The sequence below is a fragment of the Perca fluviatilis genome, chromosome 8 (assembly GCF_010015445.1).
Source record: "Perca fluviatilis chromosome 8, GENO_Pfluv_1.0, whole genome shotgun sequence".
Lineage (NCBI taxonomy): Eukaryota > Metazoa > Chordata > Actinopteri > Perciformes > Percidae > Perca > Perca fluviatilis.
In genome coordinates, this window is record NC_053119.1 from 26,616,862 (window position 1) to 26,629,971 (window position 13,110).

At 42.6% G+C, this 13,110-nt stretch overlaps 1 protein-coding gene across 4 annotated transcripts in view; it reads right to left on the bottom strand.

Annotated features, from left to right (window-relative positions):
* Positions 1–13,110, bottom strand: part of osbpl5 (oxysterol binding protein-like 5) — a 64,962-nt gene that overhangs the window by 29,712 nt on the left and 22,140 nt on the right. Inside the window, exon 4 of one of the 4 annotated variants that reach the window (XM_039808810.1) lies at positions 4,041–4,220. The exons of the other annotated variants lie outside the window; for them this stretch is intronic. The gene's annotated coding sequence lies outside the window, so the exon portion shown is untranslated. The remainder of the gene's footprint in view (positions 1–4,040; positions 4,221–13,110) is intronic. 4 annotated transcript variants of the gene reach the window in all.

Here is a 13,110-nt window from a genome sequence, read left to right on the forward strand (position 1 = left end):
AGGAGAAACACTGAAATAGAAGAACATTTGTTTTATTCTCAGTGAGTAAAGGTTTTTCAAGTCACATTAGATTGAAACATATTGACAAAGGAAAAAAACCAAACATGAGAGGAACCGGTCCAATGAATCAAGGAGAAATTCAAGCACCATTTTGCTTGCTCTAAGCAGTCCTTCTCCCCTTTGACTGACCTTCTATTACAACTGAAACAACATGCAATCGTGCTAAACCTCGGCTCTCACCACTCACTGTACACAGCACCTACAGTTTGCCAAGCCAAGCTAACATTAACTCCATCTACCGCTGTCATGCTACACAGGCGCTAGGCCAATATTTACCCAGTGATAGGAACAACCTGAAGATAAGATAGATAACACTGAGGTGGCAGCACCAGGCCAGTCAATAACACACATACCCGTTTCACACACTGACCTCGAACTATGCGAAGAAGGACAGACAAAAAAAAACAAAAGCCATCTGACCCACAGTTACCTTGTTGTGGTGAAAGCACTGGTCATGCTTTCACATGGCCATGGGGCATGCTCGTTTTTAGCAATCATTACACCGACTGGGAGGACGAGGGAGGGAAAACAGTGGGAGGTGTCTGGAAGGGAACATGTTTACATGTTCTAACCTGTATTTTGTTAGCATGCTTGACTGATCTAACAAGGAGGATGAGTTAGTTCCAAAAAGGGAAGCAACTACAGTAGTGTGCAAGTGGTTTGGTTACAAAATATCAGATTTACAACAAATAGGGCACCAGTTCCAACGTAAACAGTAGTAATGAGACTGAATAAGAACAAAAATTTCGGTGCCTGACTTTTTTTTTTTTACCGCCCTCTGGTGTTCCGGCGTCAACTTGCGTGACGTCAGTGCCGCTACTCAGCACACTTGTTGATCAGAACTGATAGCGATAGGATCAATGAAGATGCCGAAGGCAAAACACTCCTAGGTTTGGCTGCATTTCATGTCTAAAGGCCCGGACACACAGAGACAATAATCGGCCGTCGGACAGTCTGGAGAGGGTCAGTGACTCGAGTCTGTTCGTTGTGTTCCGTGCCGTCGTCCGTCCGAGGGGCCGTCGGCCTTCATTTTGGCTGCTTTGACATGTATAATCGGCGGGGGCGGGCACTGCCGGCAGTCGGACTCAAATGACCCATCTGATTGGTAGAGTGCTAAGCCGGAAACGTCGAGCGGAATGAGCGTGACTAGAGTCTCTCAAAATCTCACGAAAATCTTTTAAACTGACCTTTGTCGATCTGAAATTAAGACAGATTCAGCAACCGCATGGCCTATTTCTCGCTTAAATTGTTTTCAGAAACATGCACACACACAATGTATGTCAATATTGAATTTAGCCTAATGTAATAACAAATTATACTTAGTACTACTTTTTGAAGTATAACCAGTCTTTCAAATTCAAATGAGACCAAACTAGATGTCCATGTTATTTGCCGTTGCTTTACCACTATGTCACAATCTTACATCTCTTTAACCAGCGTGGTATTCTTGCTAGTGGCATCACAGCTGGGTTCCTGACTGTTAGCTAGCTAAACATGAGCAAATAACAATGAGAGTTTGAGAAAGCTTGATGGTTTCAACAGAGCAGGAGGAGAGATGTAAAGGTGTGTTGACCTACTTAACGTCAGAACATAACTTTATTTCAGTTCTGAACCCTCTCCTGCCGGCAGGTCCGCACAACGCTGTCGATATAAAAAAGGTCTGTGACACAAAAGAGGTTGGGAAGGGTTGGTTCCACATCTTCAGCTAACACACCGCTGTTTGCTACTGCACTGCCAGGAGCTATATGGGATTATAATATGCATATTAATAAATCAACAAGTTCTGCCCTGACTGATTAAGCTGAAACTGGCAGCCCAAGTACATACACCAACACAACTTTTTGTCTCTGACATACAGCACATTTCGGGAACAAACATATAATATAATGCACGTCAGGACAGCTACGGGCCTCCACCAGAGTTTCCTCTGGCTTCGCCCTGCCCAGGCATAGTTCACCATCTTTTAGGTCCTATCACACGCGCTCATGCTCCACCTCCCCGTCGGTACGGGCGAGACGGGCCAGTGGTGCGCCCAACCCCGAGGGACCGGGATCCCACCTCAGCCGGCGACGTGACGCGGTTGGGACACCCTGAGGACAGTCCGCCCCGGTTGACAGCCGCACCGGGAGCAGAGGGCCCCGCCCCTCCCTGCGGAGAGAGAGGGTGCAGCGAGGGTTATTGAGATAAAAGTCCGCCTTGGTTGTTCACACTGCTGCCGCATTGAAAAAAATCTGATCTGTGTCTGATTCAGAACCACATATGGAAGTGGCCTGAATCTGATTTGAAAAAATCTGATCTGGGCTAGATTTGAGTGTTCACACTACCTCTGAAGAAGTCTGACCTGGTCACTTGACCCCAAAAAAAATAAAAAATAAAATAAAATCGGATTTGGGCCACTTTTGCCTGCAGTCTGAACGTAGCCTAAGTGACCAAAACACAAATGTGGCCCTGACTAAAAACTCCATTGTGTGTGCGCGCGTGTCCACATGTGCACACTGCAGAGTATGTGCTAAGCTTATGTGTGAGTCTTGCAAATTGCAATACTGACAGACATCAAGCCAGCTGTTGCTAATATGATGGCATAGATTAAGTCCAGAATCTCCCTCCATCCTTCCATCACTCCCATCTGTCCTCCCTTTAGCACCCCCAACCCTGTTAACCCCGTCTCCCATGATGACAGGACTAATGGATGGCCAAATGGCCTAGATATACACCAATAGGGTGGCACCAGCATGTGCATTAACAATTAACACTGCAGCATCCAGTAGCAGACAGACCACGTTTTTTTTCTTTCTTTAAATGGTATAATGGGGAGAGTGGGGATGTTCACAAGCAGACATGCAGACATTTGTTTTTTCATTTGGAAATGTGCAGTGCATTTCAACCAAGGCCTCTGCTGCCGGATTGCTCAGACATTGTTTCTATCCTAACAGCATCCACCTGATCAGTTGCCTTTACTATTCCAGTAAAAGAAAAATCAGAAACATCGTGTCATTTTTCCATCTACTGAACCATCCTGTAAACTATTACTACTAAAGAAACACAATCAAGAAATGAAGAAGCAAAAGACGATATTTATGTTCTTTCTAGTCATTATCACTTACAAAAATGAGAAGGAAAATTAAAATTATAGGTGCAAAAACTAACCCATACTTCAATGTTATAAAAACATACAAAAGTAAACAAAAAATACTATGTGCACTACAAAAAATAACTGAAACAACTAGGTTACTGGGAAGTTGACCCTGCCTTTGCCATACTATGCATGGCTTTATAGCATCATGCAAAAACATGGCTGAAAGAATTTAGAATTCAGGTCAAAACATTGACAAAGCCGCCCAGTAACTGCCATGTTCATTCACACGAATCTAGGTAATACAATTTTAATAACACTGGCCTTAGGTCAGTCCTAGTAAATGCCTTAAGGCAACAGAAATATTTGAAGTGATGGTCACAGATCACAGATCCATCAAGTTGTCATAGCTGCCTAAGAAATAGGAGAAGTAGCCTTAGAAACTGACATATTTAACATTCTAAACATCTAAAAATCTCTAACTAAATAAAAACAAATGGTAAATCAAAAAATGTAACTACTGTGTCAAAGAAGACATGAAGAAGGCAGAACTAGGTCAACTTTTACAGTTTTAAAAGGAGACTAATTCTGTGACACTCTGTGGGAGGATGTGTGGTTTAGTTGTTCTATTCTGAGTCTTGCGATGGGGGGACACGTATATTTTAAGGAACTCGCATGGAGAAAATGCCTTTCAGCCAGACTGCCCATTTAATCTTACTTAAAATAGGTAACTCCCTTTGTTGTGTGCGGACTGTGGTGGTCCGTTCCCATGGTATAGTTTCACTACACAAGCACAATCCCCACCCTGTTCTACCCAGCATGCCCTTCACAGATGCTGCAGTTATTTTAACAATTTGCATCATGTAGCTATTATATGACCATCTTTTAACTTTCTTTCAGGTCTCACATGTAGTCCGGGAAAGTTGTCAGAGGTTATCCTAGTTCTTGCCCAGATGTGACCGGAGTATTGGAGGGGGGCGGGAAGGGGCTAAGGATTTGTCACTTGGGAAGAGTGCCTCCACTGTTCTCTGTGTTTCAGGTTAGACTGGCAGGAGACACAACCTCCCTTCGTACACACAGCCGGCTTCTGTCAGGGAGAAGGGAAAGAAAAAGATAAACATAGCCTGAAAACGAGACCTAGGGTTCCCAACAAGGGGATGGGAAATGAGCTCAGATTCTGTTTCAGGCTGAGGGTGAAAAGTAGGGGAGAAAAGATTAACCAACATGTATCTGAAAAGATAAGTTTACAACAAAACACAAGCACAGATCCCATTTGGTTTATCAAACAGGATCTCATCAAGAATCTCTTTGTGCTCCCCTGCCTCTAATATCCACGTGTGAACCAATCACATACCTACTTTGAGCCCTCAACTTCCTAATACAAATGATCACACTTCACAAAATGTCTGACCTAACATGCCTGAAATCTCAAACAAGAACTGCAGTGTCTAAAATTCCCATCGCTACCATAGAATACACCAGTATCTGTATAATTTTTGTGTTGTACCATGTATCGTGACACTTATTTAGTCGTCTTAAAGGGGTGATAGAATGCAAAGCCGATTTTACCCCGTCATAGTTGAATAACGACAGTTCGGTGGGTAAATAGGACATACATAGAAGCTCAAAATCCCATTGACACCCCTTTACTATGAAAATCTCATATTTTGAAACTGCCGCTGAAAACGGGCGAATCTCAACAAAGCTAGAAGCTGACGTAAGCATCTCAGGACCTGTACCTTTGTCACGCCCATGGGTGTATTAAGAGAATGGTCACGCCCCAACATTTACATAGGCTACACAACTGACCTGAGATCAGGTAGTCTTCTGAATCTAGGTCAGGCAGATCTCTGCTATTCCATTACAAAATTCACTTCTGAAACTTTTTTATGCAAGAAATCAACCATGTAAAGCTCAAATATGGTCCGTTTTACGAAAATGGATGGCTAATTGCAAATTTTGTCCAACTGTGTGTCGGAGTTCAGCGGCTGGTGCTGCCTGGGTTGCTACATCGCCGCCCTGCCTGTCCTCCGTCACAGACCCCGGCCTGCTGTGAGCTCGATTGAGGGCCGGCAGCCCGGTGCTCAATACCCGCGCAAACTTACCCTTTTCTGGGTGACTGGACTACCAAACGCTGCTGCCCTGACAGAGCTCCAGGGCCTGCAGCTCGCTGTTCTCCCTCCCCTCATCCTGCTAAATGGCCGGCCGGTGAGTGACTGAGAGCGCGGTCAGCGAGCTTGTTACGCCAGCAATCTCTTACCGCAGGTTCCAGTTAATCTTATAATGGACATGTGTGTTGAGTTATTTAAACAAACAATCAGGGAAATAAACGCCTCTTGTCCGCGAGTCTCAATGATAGAGCCCGCGGTGAGCTGGAGTCCATCAATGAGAGCTAGCTAGCCTCCTCCTAACGAGACCTCTGACATTCACAAAAATGCATTCAATTGAAATCCGAAATCGGACAAGTGTTAGCTAAACTTTGTAAGACCTTGGGGAACCTGTAATATACATGCCGTGACGAAATTCAAACTGTAAATATACTATAGTTATGCCGAAAGTGTAGCTAGCTAGCCGCAATCATTTCCCATTGTATTCAATGGGACATATAGCTAGCTAGCTGCTCCTCCTAACAAGACCCCTCAGTTCATAAAAATACCTTAAATTGAAATCGGACACAACGGTTTGCTTTATAAGACATTGGGGTAGATGTTATATAAGTGGCGTGACGAAATTCAAACTGTAAATATATTATAGTTATGCCGGCAGCGGAGCCCCTGTAGTGCAGTATCCACAAAGGGTGACTTTGCCCTGGGTATGGAGTCCAGCAGGCTGCCGCTTTCTCGTCAGACTGTGTTGAGCTCCTAAAGTCCAACACGTCTTACCAAATTTGCAATTAGCCATCAATTTTCGTAAAACGGCCCATATTTGAGCTTTATATAGTTGATTTCTCGCATAAAAAAGTCTCAGAAGTGAATTTGGTAACGAAACATTGCAGTGTCTGGAATATGAGATTCTGTCGCGTCTCTAATGTGTGTGTATTGGGGATTCGCTCAACCAATCAGCGCGCGTCTCTAATGTGTGTCTATGGGGATTCGTTCAACCAATCAGCGCGCGTCTCTAATGTGTGTGTATGGCGATTCGCTCAACCAATCAGCACGCAGCTCATCTAAATATTCATGAGCATACCATATTTGGAAGAAAAGCTCTTGTTACAAATAAGGCCAAAACACAGGGATGCATAAGGGCCAATAAAATATCAACCAGGCCATTTTCAGCCCAACCAATGTTAGATACACCATTAGGAGACCATAAGGAACAGTATGAAATACCCTATATAATCATTCTATCACCCCTTTAAAGTAATAAGAAAAAACCCTCTTAGTGAAAGGTCAAGCTTAGTCAGCCCACCATCAAGATCTTTCAAAGTTTACATTCCTAACAGTTTAAATAAAGCAGCCATGTCGCCCTTTCTTAAAAAAAAATCTCAAACCTCTACCATTCACCAATACATTTCCGTTTCACACACTAGAACCACATTTGACCTGGTAGATAAACCGAGCCAGCTGGCTGTCTGCACGGTTGGATCCAGGCCAGTGGCGGCTGTGTGTGAGAACCAGCAGCACACGCACGCACACACAGTCAGAATGTATGTCAATATTGAATTTAGCCTAACGTAATAACAAATTATACTTAGTACTACATTTTCAAGTATAACCAGTCTTTCAAATTCAAACGAGATAAAACTAGATGTCCTACTAGACACACACCTGACCTGGTTTTAATATCCGTCCTGAGTGATCCGATCCCAAGTGGACAGCTCTAAGTACGTTAGTTCACACATGGCATCAGAATGCATCTCCACATGCGTCTTGAGTGACCACGTGTGATCGGATCTCACTTCCCCGCTCTGTATGCAAACACACACAAGCATGTAGACTACATCATTTCTGTATGCATATAGGCTAGCTGCGTGTGTAGTAAGGCTGGGATACCCGACCCGAGCCCGACGGGCCGGGCCGGGTTCGGACAGATATTTAGAAATGATGGACGGGTTCGGGCCGGGCTCGGACGGTCAAATCAGCGCGTAAACCTAAGGCATTGGACATTTAAAATTTAAAACAGCTTATTATGTAATGGGCCTGTTTCACTTGATGCAAAGGTTCGTTTTTGTGATTAAAATAAGTCTAAAATATTAACCTAACATCTGTCTTCCTGTGTGCAGAATTGCGGAAATGTGTTTAGGCCTATAGCTTTAATTGACAACGAAACACGTGCATATCAGGCAGACTGCATGCCGCCGCGCATTGAGCGCTCAGAGCGCAACGATAGAAGATGTTAAAAAGAAGTTGGCCTCAGGAGATTTTAAAACCACCGAAAATGAAGGAAAGTCTACTGCGTGGAAGTATTTCCACATAGACTAGTTGTCAAGGCCGACAGTGATGAACCTGTTGGTTATGTTCAATGTAGGGGTTGCGGAGTTATCATGAAATATGACAGCAAGAGGACCGGGAATTCCGGCATGCAGTGTAACGTGCGCTTGTTGCCTTTGGCCCCTTTGGCCCGATCCCACCCCTAGTGTGTATACGTTTCGGTTTTTATTCTCACATAGCTAAATCATACATTAGAAACCTGCGATGACTAACGACAAAGCACTGCCTACAATTTTTGTCTGTGTGCAAAAAGGATGGAACTTTTCCCTGCGCAATGGAATCACAGAATTTGATGATAAAAAATGGACTCACACAGAACATTGTCCCAGAAACATAATTCAGGTTGCCAATTTAAGCTGTACAATGTGATAAATTGAATTTAAGGGAGAAGCGTGCTTTCCTCTATGATGCAATTCCATGAGCACCATCGTCGCCCTATATTTTTCTCATTGCTGAGACATAAATCTCAACCTCAGTGACTTTGAGACTATTTAGGTCGAAGATCTAGGTCCTTAACGGTAACCCAAGGGTTATCTTCCACCTTTTTTTTACCATCTTGCTTCATCTGAAGTACTGTGAAAGAACATGTGAATGAGGGATGGTTCACATCAGCTTGTGAAGAATGAGTGCCAGTAACCAATATTTTTCAAGTGTTTTGTACAGAATAAGGCACAACTAACCACTAACTACAATTTTAAGTAATTAATGGGAAAATATCACTTGCCATAGAACCACTTCTTATTTGGATTTTTATTATCGAGATTATTTAATAAATTTGCCAATTCGGAAAACGATTATTTAAGTGTTATTAGTTTACATTTATTTGAGTGCATTTGTCTTTGTATTTGTTTTTCTTAGCACTGTATACACTTTTACTCAAACAGTATTACACACAGTCTGTGGGACTTCTGAAAAGAAGTGGATAGTGAAGACAAAACCAGAGATGGGACATGACTAACTAAAGAAAGTGGGCCGGTAACATCAAAGCTGTTAATCTCAATGTCCTGCCTGTGGGAGAGGTTCAATTTATTTTCTGACTAAGTGCCCTTCAGCAAGGCACTTAATACCAAACTGCAACAAGGAAGCGTAGGGGTTAACAGCAATTTACAAGGCCACCCTCAGTTTCCCTGGCATAGCAGGATGTTGCGGAGAAAGAAGAGGCGGCATGAGAAAACCTTCCATGGTTACATAAAGGTGAAAACAGAATATATGTCATGTGCAGTGGTGGAATGTAACGAAGTACAAATACTACGTTACTGTACTTAAGTACATTTTTCACGTATCTGTACTTTACTTAAGTAGAATCAATAGTGCATACTTTTGACTTTTACTTCGTTAACATTTTGCAGCAATTATCTATACTTTCTACTCCACTACATTTCTACAATGTTCCGTTACATTTTCTGATCAGTTCCCCCCCCGCCAAAACAAATAATTTTTTTCCCCCCACAATCCAGGGCAGCAGACCACTAAGCACAGCGGAACCAGCAAGCCAACCAGCCAGGGTACGTTAGCTAACGGTAGCTTGCTAACTCCGCCTTAACGTTACCCCGTCGCCACATCGTTCACAGAAAACGAGCCGAATAAAGCCGTCACTCGTGGCGATAGCAGTGTGCTTTGTGTGGATGAAGCATGAAGTTAATCTGACTCATTTAGCGGCTGGCTCGCTGCCTCGTAACGTTACTACTCCAATGCTCGTTTTTACGTCAGTTATTGTAAAACCTCAGCTCCACGACTTGCCGGATTAAATATCAGGTAACAATCAACTGTAAAGTAGCTATACCTTTTAAAGGATCCCTTGGTAAATCAGCCTCTGCCGGGTAGAAAGTGAAATTGTAGAAAAGTGACTTTTGTGCATGGACAAGTGAAACGTAAATGTACTTGTCCAAAGGACAAGTGTCTCAAGAAGTTAATGTCGAGCCCTGATACCCATCTAAGAGTTTGACAGTATCAACAACAAATTTCACATGTAGCTTCCCTCCAGCTCTAAATGCCACTCCCGTATTTCCACTCCCATAGCTGAAAAAGTCAACGCACAAATGCAATGTATCAGCCATTTTTACTTATCACGTTGCACCTTGAATTATATATAAAGGCCATGCAAATTAGAGTCTCTCTTGGGCTCTACTTTAAGTCACTGCAGCGATTTAAAAGGCCCTGTTACGTTATGATAAGACATTTTTATAGAGCTGAAGACCTCTGCGGCAGAAAAGGAAATGATAAGATGTGGAGGTTGCGTAGAAAAAGAAATAGAAAAAGAAAAAAGGAGCAGAAAATGAGCCGGTGTCGGATTAAGCCAGCACAGGCTGCGGGCTGGGCAAAGTGTGGTACTCAGGGGAGTGAGTGTGATGAGGGTATGCCTGTCTGCTGGAGAGACAGGAGGAGTGAGAGGCTGGGAGGAAGATATCTGCCAGCTTAGACCTGGAGGCTGCCTATCCTGACTGGACAGAAGGAGGGTCATTAAGCAAGGGATAATCGATGACAAGGTGTGGGATAAATAACATGAATTAATTATGCGTAAGCAAAGAGTAGCGCAGTGGGAGGCAGAGGATAGGAGCCCATTACAGACTCCTCAGACTGTAATATACCATTTTAATCTCACCAGCTGCCAAAGAGGAATAAATTATGGCTTATACATTTTCTGAAATCAAATTTAATTTGGGCATTTTAACTGGCAACTCGCTAGATTGTTTTGAGTTCTGCAATGGCATCACACAAATCACACAAACCTGCTGCTTCTACCTTCCCATCAACTCGAGAGCAAAAATACCATGGCTATACATTTAAAACCGCTTTGCCAGCTAAACTGTGGTGCAAAACCTATGAGAAGAATCAAACTGCCTACACTGCAGCTGAAGCACTTTATGAATGAACAAACTGGAGAAAAAGGCAGAGGATGTAGGGAAAATAAGCACTATTGCTCCTGGGAAGTTTTGAAATGAGTCAGAGTCTGAGCTGTCACACACCTACAGACGATGTCTGTATTTTCAATGCATTGCAAAACATTTTAGCAGTCAAGTTAGTGCAATTACTCAAACTACAAAGCACAACCTGTACTAAACTAAAGAACTTTAAACCTACGAGCAGGTCTTGCGTAAGTCCCTGCAAATGCTTTAGTCAAAACACTTTAAATACACATCCCTCTGTCCTACACATTAAAGATACCAGCCATTCTAAAAAATAAATTGATCTTGAAATGGCCCTATTTGGTAGAAAATGTGAGATTATGATTTGTATTTAAGCACTACCATACTATTATACTTTATCCTTTTCACAATGTCCATGTTTGTCTGTCATCTTCCAGGTCCAGTGGGTTTCCCAATCCAACATTCAGACACCACAGCCTCTAGCAGTTTTTCAATGCATGCAGCATACAAGAGACGTTTTACATCAATCTACACTTGCAACTGCATTAGCTGCAACCATCTTCATAAAACTGATAATCCATGAGCTGCTATCCTCCTCCAGCCTCTGATCTCAGCACGAGGCGTGTCTAACTATCCTTCCCAGCGAGGAACGGTGAGAGACGGAACACGCCAAATTCACATCACCTCTCCCCAAACCCCAAGCCCCTCAAAAAAGAAAAGAAAAGTTGGCTGACTGTCCGTATTGGACTGCTGGGTGCCCTCACAACTGAGATGAATGAATACTGCCACACCAAGACTTGCTCATGATTTGTAAAACAGTCAATGTGAAGTAATTGGGTCAATCTGCTTAAGAGTGCAAGTTCTGCCCTTTGTTGAAGTAGTCACTTGATAGTCGTGTCACAAGCCAGCCCAGGAGCTAAATTAATGTAATGTAATGAGGATAGACTTTTTCAATAGGTCTGATGACTGAACAGCCATTGTGCTCCACTTACAATCCTGTCTAGATAAAAAAAAAAAAAACTCATTGTCCGGCATTATAAAACAAAATGCAACCAGTGCTGTTCTGACATCAATAATAAAAATGCACAAACCTCTGGAACCGTTTGATGGAGTTATAGTTATAAGTTGTAGTGCCCATCAGTCCCTTAAAGCTGCAGTAGATATTTTGCAAATAAACACCAGAATTTGAAGTAGAGTGAGACCTCCTGCTGCAGCTCTCCCCCCCCCCGCCTCTCTGTCCAGCCCCTCCCTTCAGACGAGCAGGGGCATCATGCACCGGCGGCTTCATACCGTAGCATTTACGAGTATTAATCATTCATATCATCCCGATGGCATGTGCCGTTATATAGTGACAACTCTACGAGAATGACCATCCTGTTTTCTTTGTATAGCCCTTTGAGATGACATACAGTACTGTGATTCAAGGCTCTAGTTAGCTACATAAAACGTCAACTTGAACTAGCCGCAGCCGTGAGCTAGGCTTAGCAGAAGGCTAAACTACTGTCTGGTAGGGCCATTTTTAAACAAGATATGGGATGAGAAATTTCCGTTTATATCGATATAGTGGGATGTTGCGTTACATGATCTACTTCTTCTGTAAAGCCGTGCCAGTTCATCTCTCTTACACACTCCGCATAGACGAAATGGCGCTCAATCATAAAACAGCATACAAGTTAAAACGCAAGCTATCATTCATTGCGTCTTTGAGAGAAACATAAAAGGTTGAGAATGACGACTCTTGTCATAGGAGTGAATATCTCCTTTGGGGATTAGCTCAGTGTGTAGCCTACAGTGTGCGAGACAGAGCCAGTGAGTGACTGCGGATGCGCCAAGAGCAGACAGCTGTTGGCGATCGGAGCAGACGAGGAATTAACAGTGAAGTTGTCGAGTTGTACAACTTTTGTACAACTGTAACTAATGCACAGAATGAGTTTCAGATCCGACACAATAGGTGGATAAACCACCAGGGGCACAATAAATAAACACAATACTCCGTCTGGCTCCCTCAGTGTTGATCTCATTAAATCACACTTTGCTTTGCTGATCAAAAGAGACTGCTGGGTCTAAGCTAACATTAAGCACCGTTATATAGGCCCATGGTAATTTAGGGAATAACGAACACAGTAAATCTCATTGTCCCATCCTAGTCCTCTCATTGCACCCTAAGTCATCCATGTTATACTATGCTACATCAAGTCATTTGTTGATCAAATGATAAGCATTAGAAGCTTAGGAAAGACTAAATATGGAATAGAGAGCAGTTCTGCTATTAAAAACAACTTCCATATTTATCGTGTTACTCCTCTCTACAGCAAGTCAAAGTCCAGGTAAATCTGTCATCTAAATTCAATTAACAGTTAGTAAAGGCTATAAAGTTATTATAATAATAAAGTTTAAAGTTCAGTTGTTGGAGACCTTGAATAACTTGTGTAAACCAAATTGTGATCATCGTACTATATAAAAATTGAGACATCCTCCAACTGTTAAACAACAGTACATGATTTTCTTAAATTATTTGCCCAGTAGACGGACACTACATTGTGTGCACTGTACTAACCTTAAAATGGAACGCAGAACAGATAAGGGAACTATGTGACATGTTAGTCACTAGACAGAAAGATAAACTATAGAGTATTTATAACCATAATCTCAACATTGTAATAAATCAAAGTTTGAATGT